This window comes from Rhinichthys klamathensis, unplaced genomic scaffold, assembly GCF_029890125.1.
Source record: "Rhinichthys klamathensis goyatoka isolate OS25496 unplaced genomic scaffold, OSU_Roscu_1.1 h1tg000195l_1, whole genome shotgun sequence".
NCBI lineage: Eukaryota > Metazoa > Chordata > Actinopteri > Cypriniformes > Leuciscidae > Rhinichthys > Rhinichthys klamathensis.
Genome location: NW_026606721.1, coordinates 316,490 through 343,813, shown reverse-complemented (window position 1 = coordinate 343,813; position 27,324 = coordinate 316,490). Strand labels below are relative to the sequence as shown.

The 27,324-nt window shown below is 35.8% G+C and overlaps 1 long non-coding RNA gene across 1 annotated transcript; it reads right to left on the bottom strand.

Moving 5' to 3' along the window:
- Positions 1–675: 675 nt before the first annotated feature.
- Positions 676–24,991, bottom strand: LOC130096000 (uncharacterized). The gene is made up of 3 exons (XR_008808165.1): positions 24,856–24,991; positions 20,141–20,240; positions 676–919 (listed from the first exon to the last, which is right to left on the bottom strand). It is a non-coding gene; the product is annotated as an uncharacterized LOC130096000 (long non-coding RNA).
- Between the last annotated feature and the right edge of the window lie 2,333 nt (positions 24,992–27,324).

Sequence of the window (27,324 nt, the reverse complement as noted above, 5' to 3'; positions counted from 1 at the left end):
AAAAAATCCTGCACAACCAACCAACCAACCAGCAAACAAACAAACAAACGAATAAATTACATACATTTAAATTACATAAAAAAAAAAAAAAAAAACACATTTAAATTAAATACAATTAAATTACAATTAAAATATATATTTTAAATTATAATAATATTTCACAATAGTATTGTTTTTACTGTAGTTTTGGATCAAAAAATGCAGCCTGGTCGATTAAGCATATTAAAGACTTCTTTCAAAAACATTTTTAAAAAAATCGAACAGACCTCAGCCAGCATCACAGTAACATCATCATTAGTATCATCATCATTTAGTTCTAATAATAATAATAGTAAAGAAAAAAAAACAGTATTGTGGGTGAAAAACAGACTCACCAACTAGCATAATATATTCTGCTACGAGTGTCATTCACACAAACTTGTAAAACTTGCACACATTCCACATATTCCTTTTTTAAAAGAAAAAATCACATGTTTACCCTTTTAATCAATTAGTTATATTATAGATTTGTATCTATTAACAGTCTGTTTGATCTTTTATGAACCGTATACCCATTTAAGATTCACTAACCCCTTTTTGAGAATAGCTGAGCTAAAAACGCATATGAGAGTGTACAAGGTGTGTATGTACTTATGGGTTAGATTGTTTTTATATATATATACGATGTATGGACCGCTGTCATCTCCAATTGTGTAATGCTATTAATCTACAAACTCCTTTCTCTCCCTCTCCTTGCCTGACTGGATGCCAGGATGCACTTGTGAACGACAGGAAGTCAGTAACCTGCACTAGAACTTCAGCAGAGGCTTATCTGGTCCACACACAGCCACACATCATCTGAAACTTCCCACTCACCCCGTTCCAGAAATGTTTCATTTCACCTCTCCCTCTCCTTCTCCTTCTCTCCAGAGCTTTGCATCTGAAATTGAACAGACACCGAACCAATTTATCATCGGCTGTCACATGTCATGTCCAAGGCCTTTAGCACAAGCACCTACAGTACGCTTTGTATTTATCCCTTTGTTGTAGCTAAGGAGCTAGACAATACAACCTGCTATTAAAAACAGACGAGCGAAGGAATGAGGAAAGGCGAACGAGAATGACAAAGCGTTCTTGCCGAATGTTGTGAATTCTTCGGTCGCCATTACAGAGGTTGTGAACCCCACCATGGCTAGAGCAGCATATTTCTGGCAGGCAATCAGATGAGGGAACCTGCCAAGTGCCGGGGCTAAGAAAATGAAAAGAGGTCATGGAGAGCAGCGCTAGATCTTTCACGACATTAACATGCTAACACACTAGCTCACACACTGCGTCAAAGTGCTGCGTGGCTGTTTTAAGCTCTTGAGCATCTTGACAGTTTCCATCCACTGTCATAGTGTGCAAAAGAGCAGCTCAGACATTCTTAGAAACATCTCCTTTTATGTTCCACAGAAGAAAGATAGTTATACAGGTTTGGAACAACATGAGGGTAAGTAACAGCATTTTCATGCTGCTAAGGTTCTGTTCTGTTCTGTTCTATTCTATTCTATTAGGAATTTCGTTTCTTCCAAATGCCAAAACATTTTTATAAGAACATAATGTCAAAGTATGCATGTTTGGTTGCCTGTCTACAAATGTTGTATCAATGCTTTCATTGTTGAAGAAGCTAGGTAATTATTATATATATATATATATATATATATATATATATATATATATATATATATTTATTTATTTATTTATTTATTATTATTATTATTATTTTTTTTTTTATTTATTTTTTTTATTTTTAAGAAGTCTCTTATGTTCACCAAGGCTGTATATGATTACAAAACTGTGAAATATTATTACAATTTTATATAGGTTGTCTATTTTAATATATTTTAAATGTAATTTATTCCTGTAATGACAAAGCTGCATTTTCAGCAGCATATGATACATATTTGCCGGTTTCTTTGATGAATGGAAAGTTCAAAAGAATGTATTTATTTAGCATTTATTTAGAAATAGAAATATTTCGCAACATTATAAATGTCTTTACTGTCACTTTTGATCAATTTAATGCCTGAATAAAAGCATTATTTAAAACAATACTGACCCTAAACATACATCAGCATTTATCTAAAAAAAAAAAAATCTCACAGGGAAATTTAAGAAGAATTACTGAATGTTTAACCAGTTTCATGTCCAAACTGATTCACTGAAATGAATCAGATTTCCCAACGCTACAAGAGGACAGTTTGATTGCAGAAAGTGTTTGATTATTTCCTCAGCTGTTAAGCTGTAAATTTTCTTGATCCTGTAAAAGCTATTACACTGTTTTAAAGCTCCAGAGCTACTGTCACTGAAAACTGTAGTTAGTCTCTACTTTTAGTTACAACACTGGATTTACACCTCTCATTATGACAGAGATCTGAACTTTTTCGTTTAACATCCATTCCTTCATGATCAGCACTACTGTAAGAAACCATATGCATTGTCATCTTCGCTTTTACAGTATTGGCTTACAATTGTAGAAAGAATGATATGGGACACTTTCATCGACATCTGGAAAGATTCTAACCGCTTTGTTCTTTTCCAGCACAGGGAAAAAAGTAGTAGCCTATAGTGTGCTATTTTCTGATATACCGGAGGCATCTTCCATCTAATTTTACAGTCGAATTAAACGCAAACATAGGCGGCTACTAGGAGCAAAATAAGGTCCAGCCAACTGGCAGCAAGCAGACTTCGTTCTAATGGCATCTCTTTCCTTGAAATAGCACCTCACACTCCGCTGAGCTTCCAAACATCCTGCCAAACAGTGTTTCACAGCTTTGTGAATTCACAACAATCAAGTTTTGTTCTTATAGCACACGTTCACCATTTTTCAAAATGGCAAAAAGTGTGTCAAATAAAATAAAATAAAATAACATAAATGTCAGGAGTGTATTTGTACATTAATACATTTATTTATTTGTCAATAAGATTCTCTGACTAATGTACATCAAGCACAAGTGCATGTGAAATTCCCAATCTCATGAATTCCTATTGAAATAACTAGGTTTTGTCTTCCCCAACAATGGTAAACGTGATTGCACATGTAGCCTTCATAACTCTTCAGCCGTCTAATTTCCTTTTAGAGCATGTTATATTTTACATGAGTGCATATTTAATGCGGAGCCTATAAAAAAAAAAACGGTTCAGAGATGGGTTTCAGGTGACACGACTTACTTAAAGGTAATTAGCGTAGCAGCCTAGCTATATAAAAGTCACTAACAGAGTGCTGACAGCGGCCGAGCGCTGACACCACATCTCTTTAATCAGTGAAACGTAGGCCCATTTTTCCCCTCCTGCCTGGTCCGGGGATTGTGCGCTGGTCAAAGCTGCCGGAGGACACAAATGAATGTCGACTGAGGCACGGACAATAGCAGGCGTAAGGTTACAGCATGTAAATGATTGCGCGGAGGCCTTTTCTAAGGAAGCTGCCATGTCCCGCAGTGCGCGTGTCATATTCGGGGGAAGGGGGGGCGGAAGGCCCTGCTCCTCACAGAACAATGACACTGAGATATGGTGAGAGGAGAGTGGTTAATAGATCCAGACAAACCGTACGCATCTCCTGACGGACGAATCATCGTCTAGCACCGTTTCAATTCGGCGGGGCTTAATAAGAAGTGACTGACTTTACAATAACGCCATCATTTGCTTTGCCGAGAACCGAATGAGTGACAGACGACCCAAACTCCACCAGCTGCACGACTGTCACCTGGAATACGTTCTGTCATCTCCAGAATATTCTTGATTCAAGAATATACAACAAAACACTCTCGTGAGAATTCACACCTAGTGACATCGATGATATGAGTGAAAACGACAGGGAGAGAGACTAAGCCGAACGATTGCATCTTTACGTGAGAGTTAATATGGATGTGAAAATGAATATTTCACCCAGATTATTAGATGCGGCTTGGCTCCGGCTGTACCGCTAACAGACACAGGATATTGGCTTTTGCAGACCAGCATTTTGTTGTTTGACATCCCTGGCGAGGTCTGCGGGCTTCGGCAAACCAGAGAAAGCTGGGAGGTGTAAGGGTCATCGCAATGAAACAGTGCTGTCGAGCTTTTGATTCACACAACAGCTGACGCGCACTCACACAGAGTCAAGCTACGCCAGATGCATTGAAAACAGGGTGGAGAGAAATCACAGGATTTTCATTGGAAAAATAAGAGTATTCAAAGTATGAAAAAAAATTCAACCTTATCAATAAAAGCTTATTAAATTCAATTCACTATGTAATATATATGACCATATCCTGTTGAAACATATAGGCCTATATATATTCCCTAATTATGTACATATTAATATGGCATTTTGAAAATAAACCTCAATTCCCATCAAATTATTTTAATATGATCCTCTGAACTAATCAAACCCAGTATACATTGAAGCTTTAGTATGGATAAGATTTATGCTTCTGTTTCACGACACAGTAGATGAGCTTTTCAAAAATGTGACTGATATCCATTATAGTGGCATTCTAGTGTTTCTGTTTTATGTCAATTTGAATCCAGTGAAAAAAAAAAAATACTATAGAAAAAAATTATAAGAAAATAAAAAAATTGTCTGGAGTGTATCTACACTATTTGTACATCAGATGATTTTATTTTAAAATATATGTATTTATTTATTAATGTACTATATCAAGCACAAGAAATGTATCATTTTACATTGAGAATGTTTCCATCATGTTATCAAATCAAAATTTTGTTCGACTCTATAATGCTATCATTAGAGAAAAGTCTGAACATTACTTCAATGGGCTCATTGTTTCTGCCTTAAATTAATTCGGAAATACATAACTTGGACACAGTCACCTTTGATAAAAGATCACTCTAAATTGTAAACGTGCATTTTCTGTAAAGCTGATTTGAAACAATATGTATTTTGAAAAGCGCTACACAAATAAATCTGAATTGAATTGAACACGAGGGTTAAAGCGCATGACAGTTTTATACAAATGCTGTGCAGATAAATCCCCCCAAAAATGCATCCTTCTGTTTCTCTTTATACGCATTCAAACTGGCCTGAAACAACCAAAAGCTCATTGCAAAATGCGACCCCCAACAAAACTCATCTGACCATGTACTGTCTGTGACCTTCCAATCCTAGGAATGTGCCTCGCCACGAAAAAAATCCAAAATAACGCCTTCCTTTTTTGTTTTAACCCAGACCAGATTGTCATTGTGCAGTTAAGCGTTCATCGGCTTTACACTACAAGACCCTTGAGAGACAGAACAACCTCATCTTATAAGGCCACTCCTCGTCTTGAGGCTCGTAGACCCAAAACTTGCTTATTCAGTTGACTAATATTGTCTCCCCAACTTCCTATGACCTCCGAGAGGCTCCATTTGAGAGATCAAGAAGAATTATAGTGAAAGATCTGTTTTGTTGTTATTTCTAAAGGAAGATGGACCGAAAAGGGCTGCGGATAGCAGGATCTGGCAATGCTAAGATGTGAATGTTCTTAATGGGACTCAGGTGACGATATGCTGACCAGCACCACAGTCCAGGAGTTTTAAGCCAGGGTTAGAGGTGTGAGAGGGGGGGAAAGCAAGGGAGAAAAGAAAGGGGAACAGGTTAAGGGGCTAGGGGTAGTGAGGGGACGACGTCTGTATATGTGTTGGGAAGTACACAGACTATGGAAAGAAAGAACTTGGGCCGCTAAGTGATACATAATCCTTAAGTCCTTACATACACACAGAGGGATTTTGACACAAAAGCCGTTAGTCTTCTCCTGTCTGCTTTATGTCATGTCTCATGCCCCGTCTGAAACATCACAAAAGACATGATGGACACAAAGCACCTTCAGAATTCAGAGATATCATAACGAAAACAAATACTGTACGTACAAACAGATTTAATTACAAGGTAGGTAAATCAAAACGTACATGTTGGCAAGTAAAAAAAAAAAAAAGATAAAACACACATAGGCCTACTTAAAGTTTTCAGCATTATTACTGACAAATATATTATAACACTGCATTGTTAACAATAATTCGTATTTTGGCATGCCATTTTTATGACTGAAATAAAAAAGTGTTTTGCTGGTACAAAATATTTTGATAAGTTTATGATTGTCGGGGTTGACATTAAATTGTGGTATTAATCTGAACATGGAAATAAGGGAATTTAAAAATGGTCATGTACTGTTTATTTTGATTTTTTTACCTAATTATTTTACATATTTTTTTAAAGTCAATTAAGAATGTCTGGCTAAAAATATTACGGATATTAAGGATTCCTATAATGTTTTTTATTAACTTTCTTCGAAGAAAGACAGAATGGTCCTGCTTCTTAATTTCACCCATCCTACAAACAAATGCAGTGAGATTGAGTTTGGAAGAACAACGCTGCCCCCTTCTGTTCAAATATAAAAAGTTATTAGCCTTTGTTTAAGTGGTAAAATGACGTTAAAATGTAGAGGTACATGTGTTTCTGACAAAATTTGACCAGATATTCCACAGGATTGACGAAAAAAACAAAAAAACATGTTATTCTACATAAATGAATGAATAAATGTGGTGAAGTCTGGCGTGTATACTTCAGTATTACCAAAACACTTGCATTGATGGATAAATGATAAAGATATAGAATACATTTCGGTGTACAATAAACTTCATAAGTCATAATAAATAAGGACCCCTTTTTAATTTCAAATCACATGGCACATCCCGCATGGTTTGAGAGTCTCAGAAGAACTCAACCTCTATGTGAACATCAGTCACTGACTGTCACACTGACATTTAGACGAGTTTTAAACAACCAATCAAATCAATACATCAAGTCTAGGAGCAATAAAACAGATGAACACCAAACACAAATGCAAACACACTCACACACAGACTGGAAATAAAGTTTGTCACTGTCGAGACAACCGAATCACAGAGAATGCTGTGAAGCCACAGCTATGCGTGGTCCCCCTAAAACACACCACACCGTAAAACACAGCTATGTTTCAAATGCAAATGACAGAGGAGCATTTTCGAGAGCCACTTTAAAGTATCCAAACCCCCACCCTCTTTCAAAGCTCTGCAGCAGAATAACTCTAACTTGCTAATTTCTATGGGTCAGCTGGAGAGGGAAAGACTTGTCAATCACTCTCACATGTAGAGTTTGTCTTTCTAAAAACAGGGATGGCAGTGTGTTTCCATGGCCACTAATCTCCCCCCAGCACAGTTACATGCACACTCACACCCAGCCCGCCACATTCCCGCAGTTGACTAGGTCAACTCAAAGCGCCCAATCACAGGCACATCAAATGCTCTTTGTGAGTTGGATTTTTTTTTTTTATTATTATTAATTAACTTAATTGTATTGTATCATTTTATGTAAATTATTTTTATTTTCCTCTTCGCGATGTGCCTTAGTGGAATTAAATGCATGGCTGAAATTGTTGAAATTGACTTTTTGTTGTTTCGTCGTCTTGCTTTCTCTCTAAACTTTTGTTGACTTGCAGAGACATTTAGATTGTTTTGAGCTCAAAGATTATTTCTAACAGCTTTTTTATTTTTTTAGAATAACTGAGAATTCGTTTTTGTGACACTTTTTTGACATTAGGATATAATACATTTTAGTAATTATGTAATTATTTAAAAGAAGACATATATATATATATATATATATATATATATATATATATATATATAGTGTGTGTGTGTGTGTCCTATGACCTCTTGTGTTCAAAAATCCTTGAAGCTAAAATTCTAAATATCCATCATACAAAAGCAAAATGTAAAATTCTAGGCTACTACTAATTATAATAATAATAAGCATCAAGCATTATAGACCATCTAACATTGCCAGAAAGAGTTAACGCCACAGAAAAAGTCAAATAAATGATACATTTATAAATCAATAAACAGTCAAATCTCCTAGACTTCTTGGTTCTGTCAGACATGACTGTTTTAGATGCAGCACATGAGCATATTCTATACCTTCTGCTTGGAAATTAAATATTCATGGCTTACCTAGCTGTCTATTGTCTTCAGGCTAGAGGGAGAGCTGTGCACGTCTAGAAATGGCGCCTCATAAATCATATATACACTATAGACATATACATTAATGTACAGCGTGTCTGCATCTGAGTAAATATGCACAATAAAACAACTGCTTGGGTGTTTGACTCTATTTACCGCCTAATGTCTAATGTTGCAGATATTGCTAAGTTGTCATGCACTTTTGTTAATAACAGGCTATAAGAGAGAGAGAGAGAGAGAGAGAGAGAGAGAGAGAGAGAGAGAGAGAGAGAGAGAGAGAGAGAGAGAGAGAGAGAAAGAGAAATGGGGAGGGAGAGGGTGAAATAAAAGAAAAAAAATGGAAAGGTGTCTATTTTGCCCTGTTCTGTCATGTGAATCCTTTAACTGTGCCAGAAGTGCACTGCGGCCCCCTTCAATTAAACAGGAAAATTGATGTGTTTCATTAATTATGTCAGTAATATCATAAATCATGAGTGGACTGAGTAATTAATTATTTTCTCCTGATGTAAGGAACATGACAGGGCAGAGAGATAAGTATGAGGGGGGTGGAACAACAGAATGGGGACTCTCTCACACACTATTTCTCCGGCCTCTGGGACGGGACACAAAGAGCTTTTACAATTTAACGTCTAGCAAGGAACCGTTGTGTAGCAAAACACACTTTTGACAAAATTATACCTCATATTATATTGTTAGTTAAATTAGAGATAACTAAAGACAAGTGGTGATTTTAGTAAGTTGCAAACTATTGTTTGCTATATTCATTTACTTTTAGATTGACTTAATTATATTAATGATAATGCTAATGGTAATAATAATAGTAACAATTATTATTGTTATTAATATTACTATTATTATTAAAACAAGTTAATATCAAATTATATATATATAATAAAATGTGTGTGTATATATATATATATATATATATATACGTTTTTATTATAGACAACTATTGCAAATCACATTATAAGTTTATTTTGTTAGTTGTACTATTTTACTGTAGTAGAAAAAAAGATTTATTAAAAAAATTTCATTTCTTAATCTGTAGTCTGCATCCATAATGAATATATATATATATATATATATATATATATATATAGAAACTCATAAAACAAGGAAATCTTTGTGAGGACCGGTTTGAGGACCCTCGGAGTGAGGACAAAGAGAGTAAATGAGAGTAAATCCTCACTTTGTGAGACCCCTTTACAGGCCTGTTTGAAGGTCAAGACTTGCTTTTAGGGATAAGGTTATAATTAGGTGAAGGGATATAGGGTTAGGGTTAGGGTTCGGGTTAGACAGTATGAGAATGCGTCTGTATGCGCGCGCGCGTGTGTGTGTGTGTGTGTGTGCACATTCTAATTTGTTTTATAAAAAAAATTACATTCAAAATTTATTTTAAATTCTTTGTAATTGAAGCATACAATAATTCAAATTTAAGTTAATTTAATAAGTGAAATAGATTTTTTTTTTTAAATGGAAAGGAGGAAAAAGGAGTTAATACCCAGTAAATGAAGAATGTTTTTGTGATGTATGCAGCATAAACCGAAGCAGACACACAAGTGTTCCTCCAGAGTTCAGGCCTCTCAGAGCGCATCTTAGCTCTGCCTATCGATCCAAACCACAGAGACAGAGATCTATGTGTGTGTGTTAGGGGGAGTGAAGGTAAACATTGCTTGGGACGACAAAACACTGTTCCCACTGGGACGCTGGTCTGTCTGCCTCCTCCCCAGCACACACACACATTCAGAAACACACACAAACACACACAGTCTTAGTGGGGACATGGGCAACTAAGCCAGGCTTTAATATCAAGTGAGGACTCTAGTGTTTAATCAGGAGTGTTCCTCTTTTGTTCTCAGGCTCAGGGAGAGACCTGTAGACCAGTGGAGGAAAGGTTAATGCTAAAGGGTCAAGTGATTTCACACCCGAGACGCCAACCGCCTCGACACTGAGCTCCGCCACATCCCACAATGATGACATAGTCACTCTGATTTATGGCCTGGAGGAGGTGGAGGTGCTGGGAGGGAATCACACTGTTATCTTATGATAATGATGTCACAAAAACACAACACAAGAATACCAAATACCAATACAAGCAAACACCAAACGACAAAAACTTGCATGTGGAAATTCATCCAAGACAATTCTGGCAACATTTATTCACCCTCATGTCGGACTTACGTGTTACACAAAAGTAGATGTTTATCTTATCCGAGGAGCTCTTTTCCATTTTAAAGAAATTAATGATTTCATTCAACAAGGATGCATTCAATGGGAGTAAAGACATTTATAATGTTACAAAAGTTTTCTCTTTCAAACGAACCTGCTTTTGAACTTTCTATTAATTAAAGAAAACATGTTAAGAATCACGCCAGTTTCAACATTACATTGATAATAATAAGAACTGTTTCCTCAGCACTAAATGAACATGTGACACTGAAGACTAGAGTAATGATGCTGAAAATTAAGCTTTCCCCTTCACAGGAATAAAATACATTTTAAAATATATTATATTAGAAAAAAAGTTCTTAAAAAAATACTGTATTTTTTTATAAGATAAATGCAGCGTTGGTGAGCAAAAGTGACTTCTTTCAAAAAACATAAAAAAATCTCACCGTTACCAAACTTTTCAATGGTAGTGTATATTTGGGGGAAATGTCATTAAAAAATGTGTGTCGCAATTTTTTTTCTAGCTCAGCCCTGAATATTTAATCAGATCAAATTTGTTCTTCATGAGCACAATCTCTATAAATGTGTTTTAAAATCCTGAGCCAACAATCACAAATGACTGGAAAAGTCATGGAAATTTATTGCTTAAAATGTGTGGGAACCCTGGACCACAGTCATCGCAGGAAGTGGCACAGATTTTAATGTAGAAGAAAATGGGAAAACATTTGATTTTATTTGTCTCTGGATGCTGAATCATGAGATTTTGGGCCATACTTAAAGATGTGCATGGGATGGTAATGGTAGTTAAAAAATGAATATGGATGAATATAGTAGAGAAAGAGTCACAGTCGCCACCTGCAATTTAACTGGTAGAATATGGAGAGCAACACGACTGTGGGATTGATTCCCTCCACACATACTGATAAAACACCAGTAATACACTGTAAAAAGCATCTGCCAAGAGAATAAATGTAAATGCAATCTCGGAAAACAGTTGTTTGTTATAGGCCTTTAAAACTAAGAAGCTGCAGAGAAGACTACTGATCAGATGCAAAGTTAGGAGAGAGAGAGAGGAGCCTAATGAAAAATAAGATGGATGCGGTCTGAAAGGCTGATTGTGGGATTATTAATTGTTTTCAGTTCCCACCCTGTGATAATGATAGGGAGATTTCCAGTGGAAGTTGAGAGAGTGTATTCTATTGGACTGATTATTTATTGTTTGAGGTATTGATGTGCATGTGTGTTCAGAATAGTGAGGCTGAATGTAATGGCTCATCTGTGATAAGAGCACACATTAATTCCATTGTCTCTGTTTCACCCACACTCACTTTTTTATTCGTTATCTTTCACAGGAAGAGCCTATGTGGTTTGTGCCACATTAATACCAAATTAAGCTTCAATTATATTGTTTTCATTTTTTATGGCCATTTTATGAATACAAACTTATTTATTCTTACTGTCCATGGCTGTCAGCTTCCATGACTGTCAAATCCCTGAAGGGCTCTTTTCTCAGAAAAAAATAAAATATATATATATTATTGTTTATGTTGTTTATGTACTATTTCATAGATGTATCTGGAGTGTAACATGCACACAAAGAAAGATGTATTTTATTTACTCACGCTAAAGCGTACCTGCTTTATCATTCATATCTACCCAGTCAACGACACAAAAATGTATCAGTCTTATGTCAGAATGAATGCTGATGGCTGTTAAGACTCTTTTTATATGATTTTCTCTCTGGCATATACACACATAACTCACTATTGTGTTTTAAAGGTATGATCTATTTTTTTTCTTTAAAGCGTTACCATATATTTAAAATTATGTTGCATGATATTAGGACTAGAATATTTTATTTTACATGGTGTGGGTCGCCTAATGGGGTCAGAAACTGCCGAAAACTATCAGACACTTTCAGTCACAGAGAAATTCACAGATGACTATGAATTCTACATTTTGCACAATGGCATCGGTAAACAAAAACTACAGACTAAACCCATGATGCCATGATCCATGCCACTAGGCGTCAGTATAAATCCAGCTAATACATTCTTCAAAATATCTTCTTTTGTGTTTCACTGAAGAAAGAAAGTTAAAAACGACACAAGGGTGCAGTGAACTATGACATCATTTTCATTTTTTGGATGAACTATCCCTTTAAGACTCAATTTTGATATCTCTCTAGACACGAGGCCCATCCTGCCGATTGATCAAAAGAGATTTCCAAGACTGGACCATCCAATAAACACAACCTTTATGAGAAACAAGCACAACACTGTCCGACGTTCAAATCCACAAAACCGGGTTTAACGGGAACACATACATTAAACAGCATTTATAGCCTAGCCAAGTGCTTAATGGATCTATTCTTTTTGTTTGCGTAGAGCCGAGTGGAAGGAGGAGCAGGAGAGGTGGAGCGGGAACGAAAGCGAGAGAGGACATTCTCCAATTATGAGATGTAAAGCGAATGTCCATCATGTGCAAAAATACACATTCTCGTGTGTTCGCCAACGTACACGGTGACACTGACTGCACTTCCTGTAATCCACCCCCACCCTCTTCTTATCTCTGCCTTTAGAAGCGTCTCATTCAGACCTGGCAATGGCTTCTCATTCGCCCCGGCTCCCGCACTATTAAATTAAAGCACCGGAGCCCATTTAATAAGCAATGTAGCGGATCATTTGAATAAGGACAGTATTAGTATTCCAGCGGAGCCGCAGCTAAAAGCTGCTGACCTTTTCCTCCGCACAGGAGATCCTTGAACACATCCCGTCAAATCACAGTGCCTGGTAATAAGCCATCAACGCCAAAGAGTGTTAGCGCATAGGGGATTTTCTTTTTTTTTCATGCCACCAAACAGAACAGCAAGGCCGGCGTATTGCGATCTATCAGCGGGCCGGGATCTAAGAGGTGGAGGAGGGGGCAGAAAATGGCGAGTACGGGATTTATCACGTCGCCCTGCTCTCGTCTTGTACAGTGGGAGGGCTTTTCTTGATACAGCATTGATTTATGTGCATGTCAAGGGGTGTGGGATTGATCAGCGCGCATCAGAAATCCCCACGAGTGCTCTCATAACAAATCATAGCCTGACCTTTGCTAAGACATATTTAGCCCTTGTTGCACACTTGAGAAAATGCTGTTAGGTGCCACCGGAGCAAGTGCATGTATTTGTTTATTTTGTTGTCATGCTTGACTAACATAGAAATATTCAAATTACAGAGGACATCATGAGGCTGTTAGACTGCACGGCATGAGAAAACCATTTTACAAATACGCTTCCAATTTTAGCTTGTGTGATGCATTAGCATGCAGTGATTATGAAATATCTAGTTCTCACAATACAGTTGATTAATCTAGAAATTTACCATGAGAAATACATGGATGAGGATGAGGAAATGTCTTTATCTGTTGTTGTTTTTTTGTTTTTTTAAATCATAGTTTTGTTTCATAACACATTTTCTATTGGCCGGTTGATTTGTAAAATGTAGGCCTTGTTATGTGAAAATGTTAACATAGTAAGTGATGGGATCCTTGAAGTCCACATTTCTTGAGTTAAAGCCCAGATACTGTAAAATGACATTAAACAATTATGGAAAAGTTGTGAGAAGGTCCAAAGATGTTATTTCTAGGTAAACCTTATGATAGAGGAAGTGGTAGGCTTAAAGTTTATTGCAGTAAATAACTAGGCCTATTTAAAAAAAAGAAAAATGCAAAAACACAGTTTTTGACAATAATATAAGTAATTTTCAACAATGTATTTCTATGAACTTATAATATATTGTTGTTGTTGTTGTTGACTTGTATTATCCCCGTGGGGAAATTTTGTCAATGAGTTTCAACATGCACACAAAAACAAACAATGTACATAAATATGAAAATCACACATTATTAAAAAAATCACGTAATCAAAATGTTGAAACAATCCCCCCAAACTCATCTTCACTGAGACCCGCTCAGTAAACTCCACAAAAACACATTCATATTGTACGGCAATGATTTTATGTTTTATTCAAAAGCGGGATTTAATTATTTGGATGCCAAAAATGATTTAGTTATTAATTTAAAGTTTTTGAGAATGACAATTCAGCATTGAACTTGATATGCTTGGTACCAATATTGTAAAAAAAAATAATAATAATACTTTCATGTATTTTTGTCACATCAGACTTGGTGGAAAAAGTTCTTTAGACAGATAACTTTCCAATCAATCAACAAATAAATAAATAAAGTTAAAATTACAATGGCACAGTCAATGCATCAAAAAGTTTAAACTCTAACAATCTCTAACATCATTAACAAAGTAAGAAAATCAAATTTCATGATTAAATGAAAGAAAATAAGCTCTTAACTCCTTTGTTGTGTTTGGCCCCCAAAACAGTCCAGTCGATGATGCTTCACAAAATGAAACGATAACTTTTATTTATTTCCTGGGGATTCATTTTATAATTTAGACTACAAACTACAAATTGATCCTTAAACAACATAAATTGCTCCACGAAACACAACAACAGCATTCAAGCCCACAATGCCAGTTTACCATAATCCTGTATCCATTAAAACTGTGCATTTGTGAAACTATGCAATGAAACAATAGTTAAAAAGAGCCAAACAGATGTTCTGCCTCACAATAACAGGGTTCAAGTGGAGCAGGGTGCCCCTAACCGGCTAATAAACGGCCCCAAATGAGCCTGCAATTAAATTTATACACTTGATTGCACTGCTGTCATGTCCACTACAGGCTTATCGAACACCTGGGATCCATTTCCTAATAAAACCTCAGGAAAAAAAGAAGGAGAGGGAGAGGAGGTGCCTTCTAGTGTCTGTACTCTTGATTGGTTCATCTTATGAAACAGATGAGGAATGAATAAATGTTTAACAAAAACAGATGGAATAGTATGAGATATGTAATAAGAGATTATGAAAAGGAAAAATGGAAGACATGGAAGAAAACAAAACAGGCCTCCTCAAGTCACGGTATGCAGTAAATCCATTAAAACAAATTTCTTTTTGACAAAATATGCTGTTTAGTATTGGTTAAAGGAATGTTAGCCTACTTTATCCATAATGCAAGCATCTAAAAAAAAGAAGGATTAAAATGATTGTGGTATTGGGGAAAAAATACAAATGGCTGCAAAAAACAGCAGCTATAGACACTGCTAGCAGAGAAGTACAAACAATAACTGAAGAGTTTTTAACAGTATGAAGATGCTGCATATGCAAGCACAGAAGGAAAAATGGGCACTGACATTACAAAGATGTTATTTGAACATATTTTTATCTCCCTCTTTCTCTCTGTTCTCAGCTTCCTCTCGATTTCCTTCCCTAATGAGGACTTCAGCTAAGAGGACAGTCTCTCTATGGCTCAAAAATAGCCACTTATAGATAGTGCTCTTTGAAAAGCTGTCAAACTGATCCACTGTAGTTATAGCTTTCTCTTATCAAGTCCTCTTAAGTTATAAAAACACTCTTAACCTCCCAAAAGCTCTGGACTCCATTACAGCTAAGCTGATGTGTTTTGTGATGGGCCATGCTAACAGAGTGTTTACTTGTGGAAGCAATTAGCAGAATTAGCCACTCAAAGGCAAGATGAAGTTTATTTCACTATGTCTGTAAAGTAAACACTGAATTAGTGCAAATCCTCTCCCTTGATCCAAAAAGAAGTATGTTAATTAAGGAGCTGGATGATATATTTTATAAAACAAAATCTAGCCACTTATAAAATTAGCCACGTTTTATAGCATGAACGTAATCAACAGACTACGAAGGGGAATCCTATTGTGTGCGCTCATACAGAATATCTCTTGTTCTACCAATATATTGAGGAACCTGGACATGGGCCAGCACTAATTCAGCGCAACTTTAAAAAATAAAGTTAGAAGAGCTTATATATTGTCCAGAAAAGGAGGCACTAAAGCAGTGAACTGACTGGAACAGATTTCACACAAAATTTAGAATGTCAGTCTAAAATAAAAAATAAAAATCTTCTTGTCTTTGTTCACATTAGTGTACACATAAAGATATTAGAAAATATCTTCCCATATCTTTTAAAAATTCGAATTAACATTCTTTATATTTCTTAAATGAAAATGGCTGAAAACAGTATGTAAACACCTGCGTCTGAAGCAAAGGCATAAATTACAAATGTCACTTCACTTATTTGATTATGTTTGCGAATTTTGTGACCGTGTCCAACAATTACCAGGCAATATTACCTTTTTCTTGAGTTACCTGGTTCACTGAGTAAGTAATGGCAATTTAACTTGGTTAAATTAAGTATTTTTCTCAAGTAGCTGACAACCAATTGATTCAATATGTGGCAGTGTAGAAACAGCAAAGCAGAAAAAAAAATGATAAGAAGGACTAATAACCCCACCTAATACAGTTAGTAGATCACAGAAAAATATTTAATACTGGAACAAGCCTTTTATTTGGTTTCTATTCATCCGCTTCAATGACTTTTCTTCTTCAAAACTTTTTATCGTTTTTTTTTTTTTTTTTTTCTCAAATGACTAACAGTCACCATTACTGCCAAATAGGTTACCTGTGAGTGTGGCCATAAATCTTATTAACATAAACTAAAAACGTCTCATTGCTTTTTTCCTCTCTGAAGCAACCTGTCTCGAGTGCGGGCCATCTGTACATAGTTATCGCTGTGCTCACACAGATGGCCGCCAAACGCTTTCAAAGTTGCTCCGTCCGCACATCTAACCTTACAAAGCAAACTAATTAGCAGTAAACGCATTGCGAGGAAGAAGTCGTTTGAACATGTTTTTTTTTTTGGGACTGGGGTCTAATGAGGAAAGAGCTCTAGGTGCCGGAGGTTGTTTCTGGAGCTAAAGGTTTACGGTCTTATTTAAGACTCAAATAAAAAGTAGAGGCTACCCTGAGCCACAGCTTCTGTCCCTGCACATATAAGCTTTTTTATGAGAAGCATTGGAGGGCACAAGGTGGAGCAGGTAAGATCCTAAAGTGGGAGTGTTAAGTGTGTGCAAGTTGGCAGGGGGAGGTTAAAGGCCTGAATACTGTTTTAGTAACTGCAAGGTCAATGAAAAGCCCCCAAAATAGGCAAGCTGATCAGGATTGGCTTCTACAGCCACATCCCATTTAATAGGGGAAGATCTCAGAACGTATAATGTTCTGGAAAGGTTCTCTCAAAATTATGAACAAACGTTCTTCCAGTAACATTAATAGAATGTGAATCTTGTCTATACTAATGTTCTCAAACCGTTAATACAAAAAAGTTATTTATACATTTTGGGGGGTTTTATGGGACATTTGTCTATAAACGTTTTTTTACATTTTTTTTTATTTTTATTTTTTTTATTTGAGTCCCTTAAATTTTGCATAACCAAGAATTTTTTTTTTTTTTTAATTTGAAAATCTGGATGTTTTGAATGTTCAAACAACATTTAGAAATGATGTTTTCATACAGTAACTTAATGGGAGCATTAGCAAAACATTCTTAGAAGTTCTGTGATGAGTTATTAACCAATGAGTACAAAATGTTTAGTAGCCTTCTCTGAGACCTTTACATGTATGTGACTGTTTTGTTTGCATTTGTAATGTTTTTTTGTCTTTCATCAGAATACAGCTTTTTGAGAGCCTTTTTTTTTTACTCAGGAACTCAATTTACAGAAAGGAGGACAACTCCTTAGAAAGCTAATTAGCTAGCGCAGTACGTGGGCTAAGAGGAAATGTGAAACAAGCCTGCTGCCAAACGTAATATTATTTTCATTATTTCCTTCATTATTTATTTATGGATGTGTTCAGACTTAAATTAATGCTAGAAATCCTGGTGCGAGACGCTGGCAGCTCTGGCGGGTCCGGTGGCGCAGTTAGTTAGCATGCACGCACACATAGTTCCCCGACACCAAATAAAATTACAGTGTGTGTTTCCTGTCCAATTCAATTCAGCTCCATCTTTATAGTTTCAGGGGTAAACAAACCTGTCTACAGCTATTGTGGTTTGACGAAGCACAGTCACCAACGTTTGCATTAGCATGTGACGCATACAAAACAAAAATCTGGACGTTAATGCTCATACTGGTGGTTTCTAAATGATAGCATCACATTACACTTCACTGCAGACAAGATTCTCTTGTCTAACCCAACATGTGGCCATTTTAGCAGCTAGAAAAAGATCACCCCAGGCTTTCAGCGGAGGCACATTACAAAAACATATTTCTTTTCCCGTTTTCAGCCAGACATTTCTGATAAAAGTATCTCAGGGAGTGCTGGTTATTCTCTTGACATATTATTTTTCAGTTATTATATGAATTTCCCCCCTTTCACCACATTGAGAAAATTGAGAACGTATGGTGTGCAACTTTGTTCCTTGTTCTTTGAGGATCCATTTTGGGAGAGGGGGTGAAGGGTTGGGTGCTGTAGCAGGATAGATAAACACAGAAAAATGGTCTCAGCATGTCAATTTGGTGTTTTTACATTGACCATAAGTGAGGCGTTCCTTCCTGCTCACATCTCAAAGAGCAAGCCCCGCAGCCATGTGTAGGCAATCATGACAGATATGTTCTCTCGCCACATTTCCCTTGTCGCGCTGCGCGGGGCTTCGGCGAGGGGCACGGTAAATGCTAACACGTTGCGGAGTTGGAAATCCTCATGAGCTTGTCTCATTAGCGGCTAATTGGAACGACTTTCCTCTGTCTTTTGTTCAACGTCACATTTGTCTTTCTTCTTTTTTTCCTCCACTGAACAGGGGGCAGATGGGGGTGGAGGATGCATATTTCTGAGCCTACAAGATTTAGCAAGGGAGCTGGGCCCGTATTACTGCAACATAAACACTGCTGTCCCGCGATTAACCTTAGAAAGCGACTGAGTGCAAAATTAAGCACTCAAAACTGCACAACCAAATTAGCTCTAGAGATGGAAGAGAGGACCTCTCCACTCTGCCATTGACTTTTCCCAACTGGGTAATACTAAAGAAAACAATAACATAGCCAAATGGCGAACCACTATTACAGTTTCCATTTGAGCTTGACTGCAGGCTGCAATGGCCCATTGAATCTGTTGCATAAATTGGCTGGGTTACCACTCAAAGCAGTCTTAAGAGACATTTCAAATTGCGTAAACCTTGAAGAAAGTCTCGGCATGGGATCAGAATCAAAAATAAGAAAGTTTACATTTTATGGTTAGTCTAGTATGTTCTACTTCTCATATTAAATTTGCATGTTGGATTTAAAACACATTCGATTATCTCTGATTATGTTTTATGGTTACATTTAATTTGAAAATCTTTGATTTTTCTACTTTCACTGGCACAAGTTACACTGATCTTGATTTATGATGGAGATTTTGATGATATTTCATCATTTAATATGGCACAAGGGTAATTTGTTATTCCAAAAGACCTCTTAAAAATAAAGGTTCTTTATTGGTATGGATCGTTCCATGAAGGACCTTTAAAATCCATGGAACCTTTCCATTGCAAAAAAGTTTTGTTAGAGTGGGAAAAGGTTATTTAGATCATTAAAGGGTTCTTTACACTATGAAAAAATGTTTTTTGAAGAACTGTTCACTGAAAGGTTCTTTGGGGAACCTAAAATAATTATTCTATGGCATCTCTGCAAAAAAAAACAACAACATTATTTTTAAGAGTGAGGAATAAATGTGGAAAAATGTGTCACACCTTGTGTTGTTTCTGCCTGTGTGTAGCACCTACAGCTCTGCATTGCAAAGAGGACATTTTTATAGAAGTCGTAAAGACACAGCAGCAACAAAAAGTGTTTATGTAATGAAATGACACTAGTCGTGAAACACATTAAGCTGACTGTTTTTGGTGTTACAAAATTAGACCTAAATCATCTAATTCATTTTACTCAACAGTATAGGATTACAAAGTTTACTCAAATCATGTTTAGCAAGGGTGCTATACAAATGAATTAAGCAGATTTTAACGATGCCAGCAGGGCAATTATTTTTTAGCTGAAACCTGAAAACGAGGAACCATGGTTATAATTACCTGCATGCCGTGAAAACTGAGGTCAGGAACTTTGACCTTGTGGTCTTTACTGCTTTCCAACAACAGGAAAACGAGAAAACTTCAGCTCAAGAGCCTCAGGCTAAAGAAAAAGAAATAAAAACCAAAGAAAAAATGAAATCAAAGGACAAGAAATAAACCCTATTGCCCTCTTCTATTAAAAAGCACAAGATGTGACCAGGGCCATATTTATGATACACCCAAAGCCTTTTTAAGCTGAGACTGGAAGGACTCTTGGGGGTGATGGGAATGTGGAGGTTGCACATGTCTCAAACTCTGGCCTGCTGCATCACAGGTTTTTGCTAAAGTGGTACTGACATTGACCTCTCCAAGACCCAGTCATCGCAAGAGCCCTAACAAGGTATTAACCTGGTAATGCTTCCCTCAAAGAAGGTGCAGCTGCAAAAGCCATGTCCCAACCTCTACTATAGGGCCACAAACCATGAACATATTTACACATGTAGTGTTTACTAGAGAATCAAGCTCAAAGTGTTACTGACTGTAAAATGCCTTTCCACTTATCTGGGCCATATGGAACCATACATGTTCATAATGTGAAGTTTATTAATAAAGCTTGCCTCAGGCCCATCCGTGTTGTGCATCTTTACTACATTAATACGACGCTAAATAACAAATCATAACGTGGCACCACAAGCTTTCTTTACACAGTTCATCTGTGACTACATCAATGAAGAATAGGATATTTCATCACAGGTTGCACTGATTGTACCGTTTTGCAGAAATGCGATCTATCCATCTAGATGAAACAATGAATGTCAATATTATCATTACATCGTGCATTTCATATATCCTCTACTCTGTAATAATCCATCTACACTGTGAAAAACAATGTGTAGATCAGTGTGTCTCAACTTTTTTTATATATACTCCATACATGTAAGCCAGTCAAGCTCAAGCACCACTGAGATAGATAGATAGATAGATAGATAGATAGATAGATAGATAGATAGATAGATAGATAGATAGATAGATAGATAGATAGATAGATAGATAGATAGATAGATAGATAGATAGATAGATAGATGATAGATAGATAGATAGATAGATAGATAGATAAGATAAGATAAGATAGGTTCATGAAACCAGATAGTTTTGTATGGTAGAACTTAATTATTAATGCTCAACAAATATATTCCCTAACGAACCACAAACTTAAAAGACGAGCTGAATGTGCAAAGGCATTAATAAGAAAAGAAAAGAAAAAAGAAAAGAAACAATTTAGAATGAAATAAAAAATAAGTTAATTAAAATAAATAACAACAATTTTATTAATTATATAAATATTTTGACCTAATAATAGCACTATAATATTGATAAAAGTCATCATTAAATCTTTCCAAGTACCCCGGAACAAATTTGAATCACCCTGTTTGGGAATCACTGGCTTAGACAATTGTGTTGTAGTAAACTTTGTTGATGAAATCAGAATATTCTTTTTCACCAGCAGTGTAGACACAGCAATAGTTTAGGAGTAGTGTATGGTGTGTGTGTGTGTGTGTGTACACGTGCGTGCGTGCGTGTGTGTGTGTGTGTGTGTGTGTGTGTGGGTGGGAGTGTTTGTGCTGATTGTGTTGAGCGTGCACGGTGCCCATGAGGAAACTCATCTGTTACTGTGCGTCTGCATGGCTTGTGCCACTGAGGGCGGATGACAGGGTGTCACAGTAGCAGACAATGATGGATGCACCACATTCAGTAGGCAACTTGGGCAATTGGACACATTAACAAGAGGCACCTGCTTTCCCCTCCGTACAAATCTATTAAAAGATAACAGCAATGGCAGATCCCACTCAACTAGTAAATGATAACTTTGTCTGCACTGTGAGGAGAGGAGATCCTCGAAAAACACAGGCCTAAACCATTGCATTGCTGGTCAAACAGTGCCATCTAGTGTTTAGGGTGGACTAAACACTAGATGACCAAAAAGACAAATATTTTACACTGCGCTACTTATTTTATCACTATTGCTTAGTGTGGCTAGTTGTCACACCTTTCAGTCAACTGAATATTTTATTTACTTATTTATTTATTTATAAATCCATTTTTACAGTATACTATGGCTATAAACACAATACTGTGCTGGGTAGATTACTACAAATTGTAGTCTATTGCTGAATAAAAATTACATGATACAAGTTGTAGTTTGTATATATGTGATCTATTACATTACATTACACATTTTAGGTAATATATCTGACTACTTTTGATTGCTTTAGATTACTTTTGACCTAACTTGTTTAAAACATTGATTTGAGTAGTATAATCTTATTATATTGATAAAGTGCCATTGATAAAAAAACAAAGAGAAAGAAAAATGATTTTTTTTTTTGTTATCAACAACGTGAAGTGCATTAAACAATAGGCTACATTATGCTAACTAACACTGATCAATGAATTCTGAATAATTTACTGCCATTTTGTAAATATTTAAGTAATCATGTAATCAATATAAAAGTAACTGTAATCTGATTATGAGTGTTTTAAAACGTAATATAATCTCATTACAAGGATTTAATTTTTGGAATCTGATTAAGTAATCCAGATTAGTTATATATTACAAATATATATATATATAGCATATCTTATCTGCTTGATTGCTTGTATTTTTGTAAAATGTAAACTATATTTTGCCCAGCTTTAATTTACTAAATGTGACTATAGGCATGACATTATTAAGATATTATATTCTCTGCTTTGAAACCGTGCGTATTGTGAAAGCGCTATACAAATACATGTTTTGACTTTTTGACTATTGAACATCTCCACTATTGTTAGAACAAGAGGTTAGTTAATGTAACGCATACCTTTTGTGACAAATGAAAATTTCATTTTGAGGGCATGGTTTACAATAGTAAAACCACTGTTATTCAAAACTCTGTGACAACTAGCCCCAGTCTCCTCTATATGAAACCAATGTGTTGTATTTCTATGCGAGCTGTAAGTGTGATTGTGATCCATTTTACAAGTTTTAATAACGTCAGACATACATCAATCAAAATTGCTGATTATAGAGATTCAGGACAACAAACACACACACTTTTGTGTGGTTTAGTGGGTAAACAATAACGTGTCAAGCAAGACTCAACCTGCCTCAAGAGACAAGTGTGAGACTGATGCGACAAAAAGCCTCAAGGCAAATTTTAATGATGGATTGAGAATCATTATCCTTCTGATGGTGATGTGAGTGGCAAAAGACATTTCTTGTGGACATGTGTGGTCTGTGCTTGATGATTGGCTTGATTTTTTTTCTACTTTAAGTCTGAGAAACTAGGCTAATGGGTTTCTGTAAGTGTACTCAATCCTCTGCGCTCCTGTGAATATGGGGATTCGTTTGATAGACAATCAGACGCAGTTGTTGCTCGCACTCAATGGAATGAATGAATTAGAATCGAAGAATAATGACAAAAGCTGTGCTACAATAGAGCCATGTGGTGGTTTCATCTGTTAAATCTTTAGTAATTTCATAAATGAATTAATTAAAATAATGGTGTACATAATAAATAAATTAAATAAAGATGATCAGGCTTGGTAAAAGTATACACACTACACAGTAGTGACTACAGTTGTTACACTAATGAACAGCTGAACAGATTACATTTTAATTATTTAATTATCCATTAACAAAATGGATGTGAACAAAATGTACTGCATTTACTTGCTAGCAAAGGCAGCTTTATCGCATTAAAGATGTACAACACGAATGGGCCTGAGGCAAGCTTTATTAATAAACTTCACATTATGAACATGTATGCTTCTTGTTAACAAAAATAACGACAATATTTTTATTTTACAAGTAGTTTTATATTAAATTGTGTGTTGTGAATGGTGCATTAATAAAAGTTAACAACAACAATAATAATAATAATAATTATTATTATTATTATTATTATTAAGATCTGAAAATATTTAGTAAGTCAATAATAATAATAATAACTATTAATATTATTACTACTACTACTAGATCTGTGACTTATAATTTTAAAATAAATAAAAAATACATTAGACTATCCTATATGTGCAAGATTCCATTTTCCTTTTCATTACATGACCTGAAGTATTTTAGTATTTTAGTATTTCTTGATCAATAGGGAGGTTTTGATTTGTCTGCTGCTGCTTGTTGTGGATCATTCTTTATGTTGGTGATAATAAACAGAGGATAAAGTCAATGTATTCTGTATTAACATACGACAAAGCTAGTGCATCCTTTAACTGTGCAGAGCATAAACATTTAAGAGACTGTGTCAGGCATGAGGGCCAGAGCTAACTAGCATGGTACATACCTTTACGACTGGCAGTTTGTCAAGCCACTTAAGTGTCCCCTTAACAGAATTTACGGTCATTTGAAAAGTGACAATACTCAAAAACGGCTACTTTTCTCTCGCTACTCCTGTGCAGCCCACTTAAACCCTGTCATAAATCTAGCCTCATATCCAGGCAGATGGCTTGTGTTGTCAGATATCACATGCCAACAACGCTTTTTACCATCATTGTCTTGACAGAAATATGACGCGGAAACTGCAGTGTCACATCACTTAACGTGGTTTAGCCGAAGTCGCCTGGTGCCATTTTAATCAATCAAATTTGTCTTTTTTTTTTACTGTAATGATCTTATGGTAGGGACCCAGCATTAAGGGGATGTGAAGAGACTTATCTATTGCTTGATTTACGACAATACTCACAGATTTTGAACCGGGGACTCAGTCTTCCGAGGAACAGCATTTTTATCAAATGGACCAGTACGTTATGTAGTAATTCCTCTAGGCCAAATGGAAATGCCACTCCTTACCTCCAACAAAGACTCAGTTCTGTAATGAAAACTCAATGCTGTTAACCACACACACACAAACATCAAACCAGCCACAGTTAAAGCTGTATTGTATATTACTGCCATATGGACATTACTTTGACACACTCGTTTCTGGCATTTGATAACATAATACTTACTGAGTGTAGCATGGAAATATGCATTTTCTGTAAAGATGCCTTCACTGTATAAAAAAAAAAAGAATTTGTTATATATATATATATATATATATATATATATGTGTGTGTGTGTGTGTGTGTGTGTGTGTGTGTGTGTGTGTGTGTGTGTGTGTGTGTGTGTGTGTGTGTGTGTGTGTGTGTGTGATCAATAACTTATGACAACATATGTTTTACATTGCTTTAACTTATCCAAATAGGTTAAGCAATTTTCTACTTTTTTTATAAGTTATATAGGATTCAACAATTCTTTTTTAATCAATTTAATGTAATTCAAGTTGAAATGATTTTACTGTGTCAATACTGTATTGTGAAAATTGTTGAATTTAATTTCCTAAAGCTGTATTGCTTTTTCTCATTCGGAAAATCCTTCTGAAAAAAACAAATGAGCAAAGTAGACACATGAGGCAATGACAAATCAAAGTGTCCACAAAAAAGAAAAAGGACACATCTTTCAAAAAACATTAAAGGAGAACTCCGGTCAATTTCAACATTGAGCTCATTTTTTTGTATATTTGGAGTGCTGTCAGTACAGACAAAAACGACAAAAATCGGTGTTGCCTACACCGTGTTATCCTCTTTTTAAAATTCGCACCCTGTTGACTTCAATGGGACAAGTTCTAAACCTGCTTTTAGCCTCTTAACAACCTTAATGTGTCGTTACAAGTGCACAGCCATGTGAGTGGTGTTATTAAGAGTGACCACGGTCAATCTGACTGAAGTAGATGTGAAAGATATTAATAAAAATGATGTTAATTCAGCCAGCTCACATACCTGTATTTACTTCCTGTTTTCGTTCGAAGTCCACAGTAGTCGATTGTCGAGTTCGCGCGCGCGATCATTAGTCGTTACCAATGATTGCGCGCGCGAACTCGACAATCGACTACTGTGGACTATTATAATCTCTTAATTGTTCTTATTGGAATATAGGTTGATTTTGAAAAATTTACAATTAGCGTACAAAAAGTTTCAAATATTTTTTTTTTTAAAAATCATGCGATTTTAAAAATGTATGAATTGTATTTCAATGCATTTTTCATAAATTAACAGATCTGTACAAAACAAATGACTCAACTGGTGACAACCACAAGTAAAAAGTAATAGTTTTTTGTTGTTTTGTTTTGTTGTGGTTAATTCCTGCAGTTAAATGTCACAATCTGTGTATACTTTATTAAATCCCATTACAGTACCTTTTGCTTTGTAAATCTCAGACACAGAGTAAAAATGTTGATTACCCACCATCAATGTCAGCTGGGTTTTAAAAGAGAGAATCTAATGTAGATCACATTCATGGAAAAGCCAATACAGAAGCACCATTCCCACACAGCTCTTAATGAACTTTGCTTCTGATGCCAAGTTCATCATTATTTTTTATCACCATGTTTATTTCCAGTTTGACCTTTATACTAATTAGAGTTTGACCCCGAAAAGCCGACTCATTTCTGCCTTCACACTCTCAGTCAAGGCTAAACAAAGTTATTATGCCTTTATTCCCAGGGAGATGAATATTGGAATTTTCTAAAAGAGCAACCCATAGAGTAACCTATTACAAAACTATACACAATCAATAGCTAATTTCTCTGCATTGATTACTGCTTGGACATTTAACGCGCACCCTCTGGCAAGTCATAGTGTGTGTGTGTGTGTGTGTGTGTGTGTGTGTGTGTGTGTGTGTGTGTGTGTGTGTGTGTGTGTGTGTGTGTGTGTGTGTGTGTGTGTGTGTGTGTGTGTGTGTGTGTGTGTGTGTGTGTGTGTGTCCACTCCCCATTGGCTCGGTGAGTATTACATTCATCGATTCCATGAAGAGGACTAAAAATGCCAAACTGTTCATTTATCTTAATAAAGACTGCTTAAGATCAGATCTGTCTCTCTTTGCTCTGGGTAAGGATGCAATTCATGTAGAAGAACAAATATTATATACACAACAGTTTCCTTGGATCTAGAAGTAAAACTAGATTATGACCTGTGGCTCGGTCATAACCTAAACTGCCTTCTTTTTTTTAATTTGAGGTTAGGAATATTTTTTTGAAAGAACGTTTTTAAAGTGTAAATTGCAGGTTAACCACCACAACCAATTAATGTGTAAATTAAAGTGCTCAATATGTATATATTTAAACATTTCTGTCTTAAAATGCGTTAAAATAACATTTATTGGGGTTTCAAATGTA